The sequence below is a fragment of the Ammodytes marinus genome, assembly GCF_949987685.1.
Source record: "Ammodytes marinus genome assembly, chromosome: 13".
Taxonomy (NCBI): domain Eukaryota; kingdom Metazoa; phylum Chordata; class Actinopteri; order Uranoscopiformes; family Ammodytidae; genus Ammodytes; species Ammodytes marinus.
In genome coordinates, this window is record NC_137217.1 from 3,236,185 (window position 1) to 3,249,850 (window position 13,666).

A 13,666-nucleotide genomic window follows, 5' to 3' on the forward strand; every position below is an offset into this window, starting at 1 on the left:
TACCGCACTAAATTAAATGTTGATACAAATTTGAGATTATTTTCCTAAAGCTGCCTTTCTATGAGACTGTTCTGTCAATATACAGGACTTCTTGTTATATTAGTTCACTCGTCATTTGTATTACAGTTTTTCACAATTGCTTAAACACATTTCCTGATAGACTACCTCACTTTTTCGAAACCCTAAACCCAAATTTCAAAACTCAAACACAAAACGCAAAATCCTTCACTTCTCTTGCAAAAGCACACTTTACCCTCAAAACAGTGTTAACAGAGATACAGATTGTGCACATTGTGTCTGATGTTCCAAAAAATGTGTTTAAACAATTGTGAAAAACTGTAAACATGATCCAAATGTCTAATTTTTAAACTGTCTCAATTAAAAAAAAGGTTATTGTAATTTTCCAGCTCCTTAAGACAGTGGAAGTTGTGTAGTTTGTAACAGACTGAAGACAAGTATCCTGCCTCCCTCCGTCTGGATGGTGTTCACTCTGATATGTATTGAAGTCCCTCCAGGTTCCAGGATGGATACAGTAAATTAGTATGCTGATAAGATGCTTCCCATTAAGGTCCAGCATCTGTTTCGTTGCTTTAATAAAAATCTGTTTTATTAGTTTCATCTTGGCTGTCCTTCACGGCGTTATCTGAACATTTGTATTTTTGTCCTAAAACTATTGCTGTCAGTTAAATGCGTTATTAACGGCGTTAATTTTTTGATCAGGAGATTAACGCTCTTTTTGGCCTAGCAAACATTGGAGTTTTTTCACATGCTGTTGCGAAAACTAGGAATGTTAGAACAACTATAACACCACAAACTATACATGTAGCTCGCAGTTAAGTTACTGTTAACTCAAACTGAAGATTTCCTGGGGGCGCCCGTGGCACAGTGGGCAAGGGCGTCGCCCCCCGGGCCAAGACCCTGCAGCAGCATGCATTATAATCAATAAGTGTTATTAAGTTTTTTCCGCTAGTGCCTCCAATGTCCAGCTGGGTGAAAGTAGTATCCAGCCAAGATCCCACCCCTCCTAGGGAGGTCCGGGGGTATGCCCCCCCCCCGGGGGATTTGTTTGTACCTTTTTAAAGTGAAATGCATGAATCTGGTGCACTTTGAGAGGAGAAGTAAGAGGCTAAATCTGAGGAGTTTTGTGTGAACAACTGTGTCCTGTGTAGTAGGCCTACTTATTTTTGGAATAATTTGGAGACACTGGTTCGGAAGAATTAGATGCTATTGAAGAAAAGACACATGGATTTACCATAAAAATATTAATATAAAATAGAATATTATGCAAATAAAAATCCACTTTCTATATTATTTTCTTTTCTTTAAAGGAAACACTTAACTTTACATGAAGAACTCTGTTGTCCAGCTATCTTTACTTTATTTTATTTTTTTTAAGATGAGGCTGAAATAGGCTATAGACTATACACAGTGCATGGGCAACTGACACAAGAAAGCAGTTTACGTTTATGCGACAGACGCAAGTGGACAGAGAATTTTTTTCTGTGGAGGTGGAGGAGTAGCCGGCTGGAAATGCTTCCATTAAAACTACTTGTTTTAAATCTCATTGCCATTATATTATAAAACGATAGTTACGTATGTAACTACGGTTCTATGAGTTCCGGATGACCGCCAGAGGCGGTGCTTTCAGCACTGGATGTTCCATCGCACGCATGCATAGGTCGAGATCTTTATACCAACAAAGTCACCTGTGACACCTGGGTGACTCCGGGAATGTCTATATATTCCGGAAGTCACCAGAGGTTCTGTTCCAACTGGATCTTCTCGCGGTATCTGAGAAGTCTGAGTGACAGAGAACTCTGGCGGTCATCCGGAACTCATAGAACCACAAGCCCCTTTTACACAGAGATTGCGGCATATTGACGGAACAACATCACTCCAAAATGCCGGCTTTGCTTGCTTCTGTGTTATTTACACAGAACCAAGCAACGCCGGCCTGCTGGCGCATCAGTAGCCCCTTTTACACAGCGCTCCGGAATGAAAGAGGTGCTTGTAAACAGCGTCAGGTGTGACGTAAACAGTTAGCGCCGCGCCGGTCAGCTGCTTTACAACAACAATACTGGCCGGTGAATTGAGAGCAGAAGTGCTGGAGCTTGCAGTAAGAGGGCCGTATTTTACTGTCCCCACGATGTGCCAGTTGATCTCGCTACGCGCTGAGTCCAACATCTCTGGGACTGTTAACCAAACTGACAAAAATCACTCCGCTGCTCACTGCTTCACCTCTGTGTCTGTCTGTCTGTCTGTGTGTGTGTGTGTGTGTGTGTGTGTGTGTGTGTGTGTGTGTGTGTGTGTGTGTGTGTGTGTGTGTGTGTGACAGGTTGGTTGTGAGCGAGTCTCTTTGTGAGACAGACATAAACATACACACTGTGTGAAGTCACGTTACTGTAGGCAGAAATAAAGTGTGGATATACGCTCAGACTTAGGATAATAATAGCGGCGGCGGAATCCAGTCAAGACGATGTGAGTACGTTTGGCCGCATATTAAGACAGTAACTTCAGGCTGCAGCCCGCAATGTAAACGTTCCGCAGTAATTTTCTCCATGAATTGTGTTATTTATGTTGGGGGATAATGCTTTGTTAGCTAGATGGAACTCTTGTTAAACATATTGGCCGATTAGAATTATTATTTGTAGAGTGTGCGAGTCTTGAGTTGTGTTAGCAAAACAGTAGCTCTGTGGCTAACAGCTGAGCCCGAGCCTTCAGTCAGCGGAAGCAGACAGTCTAGCGGGGCGAGCAGACTATTCCACCGTTCCTTGGTCGTTCCTATTTACTGGCGTACTGAACTGCGTTTTAGTTACATAAGAACCTAGAGCAAGAGCCCTTCACTGCGCGTCGGGCTCCTGCTTCAGCTTGTCGGTCTTTATTTCTAGCAAGTGACCCGTTCGCTATACTTTATCCCTTACTTAGCCTAGCCTAGCTTTCCCATTGTACAACTTCTCCTGGGCAGAAATAGACTCATACACTCTGCAAAATGAAGCGCGGGGGTTTGGATTGAGCAACGGACCTTATGATCAGCTAGATTATACGGCGTTCCTTTTATTTGGTGATTTTTACGGGACATCAGGCCGCCGTGGTTAATGTTAAACACACGTCCTTCAACTGCTAACATGGTCGCATGTTTAGAACGTAGACTATGGAACGTCAAACGCCCCCCAGTTCCGCATCAACAAGCTGGAGCATTTAAACAGAGAGGCGGAACTGATCGTGTCGGGAATCTTACTACCCCCCGAGGTAGTAAAATTCCCGGAACGATCACTCGCACCTTTCTTCCCTCGTTCCGCAACTGTCGCATTTATACAGCAGGGCGGAGGGCCGAAAGGCCGGCATATTCCCGGCTTTCACTGGCTGTGTAAAAGGGGCTACAGTTACATACATAACTATCGTTCTACTTAGTTCCTACTGACCGCCTTTCAGCACTGGATGACTTATGCCAAGAAGGTCACGAAGCGTACTCACCAATTAAGGGTTTACAGCCGTCAACAAGACAGCCGTCATCCCACAGGATGAGGTGCAGCAACATTACTCTGTAGACCCGCTCAAACGTACATGATGAAGACCATGTAGCCGATGCGCAAATGTCCTAATGTGGAACCGCTTCAACGCAGCCCATGATGTAGCCATACTCCTGGTAGAGTGGCACTCAACGGCCAAGGCATGGGGAGCCCCATGCTCTATATGCATTCAAGCCCACTTCCACAAGCCAGTGGGAGTGTCTCTGTTTGGACAGGGCAGCCCCTTTCCTGCAGCTCCCATAGCAGACAAAGAGGTTATTTGTCGTACGCAAGCTGCCACAACATATGCCCTAAGCACCCGCATCGGGCACAGTGGGTCTGACATTCTTTCCGCACCCCCTGGAGAGCCTAGGGGATTGAAAGCAGCCGACTCAATCGACTGGTTTACATGTAGGGGAGACAATAATTTGGATAGGAAGGATGGATTTGGCAAGAGCACCACTCCTGACCCTCCTACATGCCAGCGTAAACACGCCTGGCTCACTGACAAGGCATGGAGTTCACCGAGCGATTGCAGTCGCAATGGCAAGGAGGAATGCCGTCTTCATAGACAGCCGCGTCAGGTCTGCCTGACTCAGCGGCTCAAATGGGGGTAGACCTAAGGCCTTCCGGACTACTTGCAAGTCCCATGATGGTGCCCTCAGGGGTCGTGGTGGCTGAATAAAGCCTCTGGCCTCCCTTCAGAAACTGCCTGACTAGGTAGTAGGACCCTACCGTCTGGTTATCCACCCTTGCATGTGCGGTCAATATCGGAGCCACATAAACGCGCAGGGTGGAAGCAGCTCTCCTGTTGCCCAACACAGACTGCAGAAAGTGTAGTATCACTATCAATGAGCAAGTCCCTGGGACTTTGCTAGGTGCCATGCACCACTGTGAAAACAACTTCCACCTGTTTGCATAGAGCCATATAGTGGAGAGTGCCCTTGAAGTTAAAAAGGTATGGACCTCTGACTGGTCGCAATACGTCAACAGTTGGTCCTGGCTATCAGGAGCCCCACGCCCAGCTGCAGGCACCCCAAATTCGGGTGCCACATGTGTCCGCCTACCTGAGACAGAAGGTCCCGTCTCTCTGGAAGGCACCAAGGCTCTCCTTTGAGGAGTTTTAGTAACGCTGGGATCCCTGGCCTTCCTGGCCAATGTGGAGCCACCAAACGTAGGCTGTAACTTGCTGGACCCCATCCAGTGTTGCCAGTAACAAAAGAATTGGAGGAAATGCATAAAGCAGGCTAACTGGCCAAGCATTAGCCAGAGCATCCTGCCTTAGGGGACTGGTCCTCTCCATCTAGGAGAACCCAGGGGGACAGTGGGTCGTCTCTTCGGAAGCAAAGAGATATGCCACTGCCTTGCCATACTTGTCCCAATCACGTGGTTGAAGCTATTGGCACTGGGTACCACAGAGGTTCCCGGCCTGGAATCAGGCAGAGGTGCACGTCGCAGCGTGCAACTACTGTCTAGCCTGGTCAACCTGGACACTTCGCACCGGGCCTGAGGAGCAGCTGGCCCAACGTCTGGCCTGGGATCACTGGAAGAGAACGGAGGGTCTGTCGACACACCTCCGACTGGGACGACTGTGCCAGCCAACCCTGGCAGCGCGCCACGTCACAGTTGACATCAACCTGCCTAGCTCCCTAAGTCATAATGCAAAGTCTGCAGTGAAGCATCACTGAGGGTCCATGCTGAGTGACCAGCACCTGACCCCTGTATGGTTTGCGACCGAGCCAGAACTGTGTGAGAAAGCAAATTCCCAAAACGGCCCACATGGGCAGCAATGCCGTAACTCCTAGTAAGGAGGTCGTCTGTAATCCGGCACTGGGGCTGAGGGCAGCGCACATCGGTTCTCAGAGCCTCGTCTGTGGAGACAACCAGGGATGCTATAGACTCGGAGCTAACCAGTCCAAGCCCTAACAAGCCCTAACCAGTCCAAGCCCTAACTATCAGCATTGTGCATGGCTGCCAGAGCTCTGCTGTCACTAGTGTGATGGGAGAGAGACCCTCTAGCCGAGCTGCCCACCTGTAAGAGGTTACAGGACGCAGCGGTGGACAGCATGTCATCCAGGGCTGGACTGGCCATCGGGCGTACCGGGCAAATGCCCGGTGGGCCGGCAGGCATTTTGGGCCGGGCCGGGTCCATTTATAAAAAAAAATATAAATAAAAAATTAAATTATTATTTTTTTTTTATGGACCCTCGGCTGTGTGACTCGGCCCGGCCCGGCCAAGTCACACAGCCGAGGGCCCTTCCCTCTCGGGAGTGCCATGGACATATAATTGTGCGTGCAGGCTGTCAACTTCACCTGAAAGTTAAATAAAACTTTGTCCCAGGCCATTACTCATTATGATTGGTTCTAGGCTGGGCCTGGCCCAATCACACACACAGCAGAGGGCCGCCCATTCAGAGGCTGCATTGAATTGTATTATCATGTATTCAACTTCTACTCGGTAATTATGAGCATCTGACGATGGTCAGTTACGTTCAGGGCCGTCGGACTGCAGACAGGCTTGGGGGGCCCAAGGCAGAGGGGGGCTGCACCCAAAAAAATAAAAACATTTTTTTTTTTTACTGGCTCAATAGGCCCCTGATCTTTGAAGGCCCAGAAAATGTTATTTAGGGAAAAAATTTCATGGGCCTTTCATTCGTCAGTACATTTTTGTTATTTTTTAAATAACATTGTTCGGGGCTACGAAGATCAGGGGCCTATATTGGGCCATTAAAAAATACAAACGAAGGAAAAAAAATCCCGAAGCTGACTGGATTTTTTAAACATGTACATTTCTTCTTTCTGCTTTTTGGTCATTCTGTGTCTATAAATTATTCCAGCAAATAGTACTAAATAGCTCACATAGGAAACAGTTGATTTAGCCTTAGTTTTCTCCTCAATGTGCACCAGATTGATGAATTTTACTTTAACATTTGAAAAAAAATCTTGCTCCCCCGGACCCTCCTAGAAGGTCGAGGGTCCACGACACAGTCTCCCAAATTCCTGTGAGAAACACTGTGTGTGTGCATGGTTATTAGACCAGGGGTTGTGTTCAAGTACGCGTAATGATTTGGTCATTCATCAATAGAAACATTGTGTTGTTATCTGGCTCAGAGAGGGACCAGTCACTCATACGTTTTGGACTATAGACAAACATAGCTTTTACATGTTTGTATTGTAAGACCGCCTCTCAGAGGGCCCATCAGGACTTCCTGTATAGGGGCCCAGAATTTGGAGCAACGCCCCTGCCTCCACATATCGTATAAATAATCATGGTGGGCTGCCATGGCCAAAAATGCCAGGGCCGATTTTTTGTCCCAGTCCAGCCCTGATGTCATCCCCTGAGTAGGAAGGATGCACAGCCGCAAGGTTATTCACTGCCGCTGGTACAATGAGCTGGTTGGAGGCTAGTAGGAGAGCTTCTACCTAGCAAGCCTCAGTGCCTGAGGCATGAAACTACAGTTCATGCATGGGTTATCTGACAGTGCTTCCCTCAGGTGCTCAACCCCGAGACCTGCAGGGCACTTGTCATGGCCATTCTCCACTGTAGGGAGGTCATGAAGGCGTCACAATTATGTTTTTTTGGCATTTTTATGCTTTATTGATAGTGTAGAGACAGAGTTGAAAAAGGGGCAGAGAGGGGAGTGACATGCAGAGTACGACCGCGGGCTGGAATCGAACCCAGGTTCGCTGCTGGCCGAGGCCCATGGGGGGGACGCCCTACCAACTGAGCTAAGGGCACCCCCATAATTATGGTTGTTTAACATGTCAGTAGTCTCGCAAAGCCAGACCAAACTACAGCAAGTAGTAGGGTCTGGAAGCACTCTGTTTAGAGCCGTCTATTCGGGTGGGGAAACCGGGGAAACTGGGCTAGCCTGTTTGTATTTGTTTAAACCAATCACAATCATCTAGGGCGGGGCTAACCCCGGGAAGCAGCAGCGGTGTCCTGCAAAATAGTGCCGGGGGGGGGACTTATTTTGATGGAACGTCTTTACGTCCAGAGACTGTCAGAGAAATGACTAAACCCGCAAACGCCACACAAAAACTATTAAAGACAAAAGGAATATACATAGTGTGTTGCTTTCTAACCAGCATGTCAAGACACCATACACTTTAGCCCCCGAGGAGCTCACGGGATAACTTAACCGGAGTTAACTAGCCACCCACGTAGTGTTATCTCTGGTAACATTATCATCGGCGGTTGAGAGGACGGCTACGGCGGTCGAGTAGAATTTTTAGCATTCGAGAACTTATGTCACCACCTCCTATCGCTGTAGTCAGAGCCGTAGTCCGTCTGTTTACAGGCAGAACAGGGTTTTGACGTTGTGAGCGCTACACCAACTGCAGCAAGTAGCCGTAAGAGTTGCTAGGTGATAGTGGAAGCCGTTGGAATCTTTCCCCGTCGCTAAAACACCGCTGCATAGTCCCTAATTCACCAAAGAAAGGGAACGGCGGATCTTAATCTAGCTGGTTATAAGGTCCGGTGCTCAATTCAAACCCCCACGCTTCATTTTCCAGAGTTTATGAGGGTATTTCTGCCCGGGGGTAGTTGTACAATGAAGTTGGACAGCTAGGCTAAGCTAGGATGCATCCCGGACCGCCGCCGCCAATATTATTATCCCGAAGTATCGCCACACTTTATATCTGTCTACAGTAATGTGACTTCTCACACCCTGTGTGTGTGTGTGTGTGTGTGTGTGTGTGTGTGTGTGTGTGTGTGTGTGTGAGAGAGAGAGCGCTGCACATAAGCACACGGGTTGACTGAGCGAATTGTTTCCGAATTTGAGGGGGATCACAATAGGGGAAAGCCAGCAACCGGGGGCTGCGTAGCTTTTCGACGCAAGCGAATAGACGCTGGCGGAAGTGGTCATGCCAGACTAACATGTCAGCAATTCAGCAGGCTAGGCTAAATGAATTAGTAGCCTACTCAGCCTGGCCTCAGGCGCACGCACCAGAGTAATGGAGCGACACCCCTAAAAGTAACCGTGACGGCGACCCTAGGAAGGCCTAAGCTGCCCATTGTCGAGCCAATTAAAAATATGCATCCGATTGAGTCATGCAACCGGGCTTCAGGCGAGAGCAACCGAGCCCCGGTGCGACACCGCCAGAATTATACAGTGGTGTAAAACTATGCCGCCCACCGGCGAGCAAGTTACAGTAGGCTAGGCAATCGAGCTCTAGGCGGGAGCACACCCAAGCAACAATGCGACCTGTCAAGCCAATTAAAATATGCATCCGATCAAGGTATGCAACCGGGCTTCAGGCGAGAGCAATCGAGCCACGGTGCGACACCGCTAAGATAATACAGTGGCGTTGTAAAACTATGCCGCCCACTGGTGAGCAAGTTACAGTAGGCTAGGCAATCGAGCTTTAACCGAGAGCGTACCCACGACCCCCTAAATAACACAGTTCAATTGAATTCATTTTATTTAAGAAGGGGACAGTGCAAATTAATAAACCACATGATCATACATGGGTTAAAAATGCTAGAATTAGCCAAAATGCTATTCTCTATCTGTAGTCCTCTGGCAGTGGCAGCAGCTCTTGGTAACCCCAGCCGCCCACTGGAGAGCAAATCAACGAAGGCTATAGGCAATCGAGCCTTAGGCGAGAGCACACCCAAGCAACAATGCACGTTAAATAACAGTGACGGCAACACTTGGAAACCCAAGACGTTCACTGGCGAGCAAATTAAGTAGCCTATGCAACCAGGCTAAGGCTTGAGCTACCGTGCAACGGTGCGACACGGCTATAATAATACAGCGGTGTGAAACTAAGCTGCCAACTGGCGACACACTACAGCAGCCTACACACGCGCAACAGTGTGACACCGCTAAAATAACACGGTGAAGGCGATTTAGAAAACTAATTCGCCCACCGGCGAGCAATACAGCAGCATGCAGTGTAGGCTATACAACAGCATACATAGTGTGTGGCACGGCTCACCCACTGGCAAGCAAATAATGTAAGCTATGCAACGCAAGGCTTAGGTGAGAGCACACGACTGGTGGGACACAGCTCAAATACAACAGTGAAAGCGACTTCTGACCCGAAGCCGCCCACTTGACGAGCAAATTAAGTAGCCTATGCAACCGCTCTAGGCGAACTCAGCACCCGAGCAACAGTGTGACAAAGCTACAAAATACTGCTCGCTGTCGATTAAATCAAAGTAAGCAACCGGTCTAGCCGAACTTAGCACCCGAGCAACAGTGCAACAATGCTAGAAAAACAATACATTTGGGGGCGCCTTTAGCTCAGTTGGTAAGGCGTCCCCCTCCCGGGCCGGGCCCGGCAGCAGACCCGGGTTCGATTCCCACCCGCGGTCGCTCTCTGCATGTCACTCCCCTCTCTGCCCCATTTCACCTCTGTCTCTCTGCACTGTCAAATAAAGCATAAAAATGCCCAAAAAAATATCTTAAAAAAAAAAAGAAAAAGAAAAACAATACATTCGAGCATACAATTAGCAACCGGGCTTAGCGAAAAACACACAAGCAACAGTGCGAACGAAAGAATAACAAGCCTGACAAGCTCAATTAAAGCAAGGTGGAAAGGTGATATTAGCTTCCGCGGTAGCCGCCGGCTACGCGTAGCATTCACACTTTACTCACCCCTGACCGGCCGCAGCCAAAGTCGAACGAATTGCAAGTCGCAGCCTTTGGTGGACGAAGTCAAATCGAATCATCAACCCTTAGGTTACAAAGCTACTTGCGACAAGCTAATGGTATACACACAACAATGTGTGTGACCTGCTAGTCCGCGAGAAGATAGAAGGAACAGAACCTCTGGTGACTTCCGGAATATATAGACATTCCCGGGGTCACCCAGGTGTCACAGGTGACTTTGTTGGTATAAAGATCTCGACCTGCGCATGCGCGCGATGGGACATCCAGTGCTGAAAGCACCGCCTCTGTCGGTCAGTAGGAACGAAACAGAACCATGCATTCTGTAATGTCAGTATTTAATTTTTGATATTTGTACTGTATTCCACCAGATTCAACCATTTTACCATTGTAGGCCAACGCATGACATGGTCTTGTGGTTCTTGGCTTTTATATTATGGAGACATATGACCCATGAGTTTTGTGTGTGTGTGTGTGTGTGTGTGTGTGTGTGTGTGTGTGAATCTGTAAGCATGCACTGATCATTTGAGAGATGTGTTTCCATTTTTGCTGTGTGTTTTGGGTCGTAACACACTGTATTATGGTTCTACTTGCTTGGTTTTCAAGGAAAATGAGAGAACATTGATGGATTATGTATTTGCACAATCTCACATCGTGCTTGCGATCAATCGAGATTAATCGTGCAACACTACCCCATTGTTTATAAAGTTCATTAATTCTATTTTTGCGAGCTCTGTTGTTGAACGGATTGTTTATTTATTGCTAGCCAGTATGACAGGTCATCTCCATTGCTGGGCCTCTGTCTTCTTTGCCCATGTTGTTGTTTGTGGTAAAGCAGAATAAAAAAAGTTGTCCTTAACTTGACCTTGTATTGATCCACTGTGGGCATGACAGCTGTGTTTGACACCACACATTTCACAGTGTCATTTAATAGACTGTTATTATAAAAGTATTGAGTTTAGCCATTTGAACTGTTAAGTCCCAGTCATAGTTAGTCATAATATGACGTGTCCGAGAACCACTGACCCCAGTTCAGCTGCGTCCATCTGCCTGTTTCTATTTCTGCTGTTGTACAGTTTAAAATGCAATGCGTGGCTGCATGGGGAGAGGCTCCAAGGCTCTGTTGAAAGTTGACTTGCCCTCGATAAATAAAAGGTCAAAGACTTAAAGAACACCTGTTCAACATTCCAATCACAAACTGGACTGTGTATGAAGACACAATTTAACTGATTGCTCAATCATCTTGCGCTATTTTTATTCAACACAGATATTTATAAATGAGTAAAATGTCTTTTAATTCCATGTAATTCAGTTTGAGTCCAGTGTATATGATGCAGCAAGAGCAACATATGGCCTACTGTACAGAGGATTGTGCTGTTTAAAATACATTTCTCGTATGCTTTGGTAATGTGCCTCAAGGGCCATGTATAAAGGGCAACCAGCCCATTTGCAAAAGAGAATACTGTGACATCTGGCCATTTCTTTGAAGGTTCCGAATTAAAGCAGAAAATCATGTGACGTGTTTACCTCGAATATGAAACAGTGTAGAGTGGATTAGAATATCAACACAGAGAAATGTAAGTGCATTCATAAATTGACCGAAATTAACATCAACCAGACACACACACACACACACACGTACCCCCAAGCAAACACAAATATAAGCAAATGTGGAAACCAAACTAACGCGACATAATACGCAGACACACACACACAACCACACAAGCATGCTAATTAATAGAAAACAAACAGTTTCTCAGGCTGTCTGTAGGGACTGGATTATAGTATGTCTCTCTTTGCTGAACAAATTGCTCTCTAAATTCAATCAAACACACCAAGCTCGTGTCTGAGTCTATGGGAGGCTGTAATCAGCATGGCAGAGACTGGAGATGAAAAACACTTCAGCATGTCTTCCATGTCAGACTATGCGGTGAAAGAAGATAACTTGTAATTCTGCGCTCATACCAAAGGCTTCATGAACGTTAGTGACAGCCCCTCCCACCCCCCCCCCAGTAATTTAGGCCTATTTAAAATGTATGCTCGGGACAATGGCTACTGGAGCTTCGGCTGCACTGGGACGAGCCCGAATCCGAACATGTAGCCTAGGCCTATTCGGATGAGCACGGATAATGAGATCGATCCGAATATTTTTACTTTGCGAATAGTCTCGTTATTGTTCGGGAAACTAGGCCTACTATTTATTTATTTTGCCTATCATGCTCTAAATTGACGCAGCGCGTTCTGCCTTAACTTGAGTGGCACCTATCAGCTGTTCATCTCTGCTGCCGTGGCGGAGAAGAGAAAGACTGGCTGCATTAATGCATGGCCCCGTGAGCCGCGGTCTCTCTCCACTCCGCTGGAAGTTTCTGACCCCGAGTCACCTTCAGCCCCTCCTGACTTGAATTTATTTCAAATCTCTGAACGTCAACCACGTCTCTGTAATAGCAGGCAACGGTCCGTGTAATTCATTTAATAAAATTGATCTTTAAATATTCGATCTGCAAACACTTCGCATGTTTAGTTCATACAATCTGTTTATAACTGAAGAGACTGATAAGAGATTTGCTCAAAAAAAGTTTTGTTTCTGTGCGTTGATCACTTAGATTACTAGATTATAAAAAGCTGTTTCCTAGTCTAAAGTAAATATTCATTGAACCAAGTTGGAAATTAAAAAAGAGAGGGAAAGAGATAGCACAACAGAGACAGAGATAGGCCTATACAGTAGAGAGACAGAGGGAGAGAGAGAAGAGGGAAATAAACGTGCAAAATAAATCTTATCTAGATCATACAACTTAGTTTAGTTAAAAATAAAAAGGGACAAAGATGAAAAAATTAAATAAAGTGGGCAAGTTTATGATGTACTGTGATGTAATAGGCCTACTGTTTCAGACTCTGAATGTTAGATGTCCCCCAGTCAAACGTGTAGGGGCTTAGACAGTTCAAATAACTTATAATGAGAGAGAGAAACAGATGAGAAGTGTATGAGGAAAACATATCTCATTGTTAATAATATGCCAATATTAAATCAATTTGAGGCTCTGAAGGGACAAGAATTGTTGGTGAAAAAATATTCAGACATAAGCCCCGGCCACTTCCGGTTTCATATCCGAATACAGATACATATACAGATAATTGTGTTTGTTGAACAGATACAGATAATGACGTATCCACACACTCCTACTGCACATAGTAGCACCATGGCAGGCACCTGAGTAGGCTAGGCTACACAGGAGCATTTGAGTCCACACACAGTCTAAAAACACAGAATTACAAGGGTGCAGAGAACAGTGCACTTTTGCAGACGTACATTAAGGTTGTTATTACATTACATTAATAATATCGGTCGTGAACTAAAGTCTGAGGCATGAAACTCCAGGGCTGAAAATGAGTCCCACTCCGGCCCTGGTAAAACGTTAATGTGTTTGTCCGCTAACCATTTCTTCACCACTTTTGCTTTGTGTTTTGGGTCGTTGTCGTATTATTAAAAAAATACAAGAAGTTCCACATGGTGGGAAACCTATGAGGACGTGGTCGGAAGCC